Here is a 3,206-nt window from a genome sequence, read left to right as displayed (position 1 = left end):
AACAACACTTTCCATCTGTTTGTTCCTTGCAACTTAGTTGCCAGGTCCTGTCCTGTATCTAGTTTGTTTCTGCCACCCTGGGGGCTGTATACCCAGGCCTGTTACCTGTACCTGTGACTTTAGTCAGTTTCCGCCACCCTGGGGACTGAGTTCCCAGGCTTGTTCCTGCATCTTGTTCCTGGTTCAGATCCTGTCTGAACAGTGTCCTAGTCCGTTACCTGTTTGTCTCTATGTCTGTACCCTTCCCTTTTCCTGCAGTATCTGAACCTGCACCTAACTCCAACTCGTTGTCTCTGTACTTCTGTTTGTGAGTTTTGTGTCCACTCGCTACTTCATTGCAAGTACTTTGTGTGTATCTGGTTCTGCTCGTTCTGTTTCCCTGCCTCTGTATCTAACTCCTGTGTTCCAGCTATCTTCTTGTGTTCTCCAGTCTGTTCCATGTGAACAGAGCCCTGTCCTGTCTACCGCATCTGCGGGTTTTGCTTTGCTCTGCTTGCTCACCGCTCCTGTGGTTTTGCTCTGCTTTGCTTGTTCACCGCATCTTCGGGTTTTGCTCTGCTTTGCTTGTCTACCGCATCTATGGGTTTTGCTCTGCTTTGCTTGTTTACCGCACCTGCGGTTTTGCTCTGCTTTGCTTGTTCACCGCATCTGCGGGTTTTGCTCTGCTTTGCTTGTCTACCGCATCTGCGGGTTTTGCTCTGCTTTGCTTGTTCACCGCATCTGCGGGTTTTGCTCTGCTTTGCTTGTTCACCGCATCTGCGGTTTTGCTCTGCTTTGCTTGTTCACTGCATCTGCGGGTTTTGCTCCGCTCTGCTTGTCTACCGCTCCTGCAGCTCCGTTCCTGTATCCCAGTCTGTACTGGTCCCTGTCCTGCCTACGTTTCTACCTGCCAGTACCTGCCTCTCTGCATGTCAGCCGTGCCTGCTTGTGCCCACCTGTCTGCATGCCAGCCGTGCCTGCCAGTGCCCACCTGTCTGCATACCAGCTGTGCCTGTCAATATCCACCTGTCTGCATACCAGCCGTGTTTGCCAGTACCCACCTGTCTACATGCCAGTCTAACCTGCCTGTTCCTGCATTCCCCGGTGTGGGTCAACAGCTGTGACCGGGGTCTGACCTGGAGTAGCACCTGGTCCCTCTGCTCGGTTCCTCCCTGGTTCACAGAGTCGACTGAGCCGCCGTGCGACCTTGGTCGGATCGGGTTGATACTTAGTTACGCCCCTCCAGGCACTCCTCGGTTCATGGTACAGTGGGATCACTAATCACGCTCACGCCAGTCAGTCCGGACGCGAGCGTAACAATTTGCTCAGGCCATGGTTCCCGTTGAGCCCCACGGCCCTTCGCTCTCAGAGATATTTGAATCCTTGTCTGGCGAATTTTTTCTCAAGCTGTGGCCCAGGTGATTTACGCACCAGCCCAAATGGATCTATCAGCACTCGTTCCTGCGGATCCACCATGGTACTAGGGGGATCCAAAACGAAGCCGTGCATTTGTGGAGCAATGCATGCTGCATTTCAAATTCTATGCTCACTATTTTCCTACCGATCGGGTTAAAGTAGCATTCATGATGTCCTACCTAGCGGGTGATGCCTTGAAATGGATCACCACCCAATGGGAAGCATGGGATCCTATCGTCTCTGACCTGCAGGCCTTCCTGGTGGCCTTTCTAATGGTATTCGATTACCCTAATCCTGAGGCTTCTGCTAAAGCTTCCCTTCCCAGTATCCTGGAGCAGCCCTGATGGGTAATGTGTGTAGGTAGCCTACCAGTTCTCCAGCCTGAAGAGACTGCTGCCCACACAGAATCCACACAGGATGACAATGCTCCACAGAATACTTCTCTTCCCAACCTCAAGAGGCAGTCCAAACGTGCAAGGCGTAGAGGTAAACCGTCACGCCAGGTTCTGTCCTCCCAAAGACCTCCTGTTCCCCAGCCTGTAGAGGCAGCTTTCCACACAGAATCCATGAAGAATGACTATGTTCGTCAGGCAAAGCAGAAGCCAGAACTCAGTCACAAAATCGGATTGCGGTCCCGCTGCGGTTGTTTGGGACCCCCTGACGGTCTTTGTCTAACGAAGGTTGGAGAATCCCAAGACATTAGGCCTGTAGGAGAGGCTGCCCTTGGCGTTAGTGTTTCCTCTCCACAGATGACCATGACTGTCTCCGTGGCAAGTGAAGGCCTCGGATTAACCAGAAGTTTCGGGCTTAAAGCCTTGAAGAGTCGGTGTCTGATTCCCGTCCGACAACTCCAGAAGCCGGTTTGGGCATTGTCAGCAGAAGGACGAGCCATACTCAGAAACAGTCAAAATATGTCTGTACAAATTAAACTCCAGATTGGAGCATTACACATGAAGAAGTTCACATTCCAGGTGCTGTCTGGTTTAAACCTAACCCAGAAGAACATATACCGAATAAAAATTAACTTTTAATGATTACCCTTAAAAATGTACTCAATAGTACGAATAGGACAAGACATAACTACACATATCAATAAAAACACCATATGAGGGAGGGATAATAGGGGTGGTAGGTAGTGCAATCAGACTTGCCCTAAGCAGCCCTGATGGAGTAACTTCTCCTTACCTAACAGCGGAGTGTTTTCACCCTAATAGTGCAGATAGGTGTCCCTGCTCCTCGGAGGCTGTCCCTCGCTTATCCCTAGGTATCCCTAAACAAACAAACAAACAATAACATATTGACCAGCAGCATATGCCAAAATTGACATGCTAGACATCAAAGAATCACAACATTTATGTCAGTGGGGGAGAAAAATATTGAATATAAATAAATACACCGAGGAATAGATCCCATAGGTGAATTATCAATAAATTAGGATCACTCCCCTATGTCTCTGCTCATATAAGCAAATAAATTAGAGCAACAGTCACCCACTCGTACAAATAAGTACCATCAGATGAAAAAATACTGGTCAAAAAAAACAAAAAGAAAAAATGGACTTATCTGATCTCTAGTCCATCTGAGGTCCCAGTAGATACCTTGAACAATGTTTCCTTTAGACCCCTCAATAGGTTACTGTCTAATCCCAATCCGCAAAAGTTCCACAATACTTCAAAGTATGGTTCCAGACACACCAGGCATCCGCTTTTTCAATCCCTCAGGGTGGTAAATAGCCATCAGCAAAGAACAAAAGTCCCTTCAGAACTGGTCCCAACGCGTTTCACCCCCTCCTCAATACGGGGCTCATCAAG

The sequence above is a fragment of the Phyllobates terribilis genome, unplaced genomic scaffold, assembly GCF_046119375.1.
Source record: "Phyllobates terribilis strain yellow unplaced genomic scaffold, ASM4611937v1 Scaffold_2__4_contigs__length_985480577, whole genome shotgun sequence".
Classification (NCBI taxonomy): Eukaryota; Metazoa; Chordata; class Amphibia; order Anura; family Dendrobatidae; genus Phyllobates; species Phyllobates terribilis.
This window is presented reverse-complemented; position numbering follows the sequence as displayed.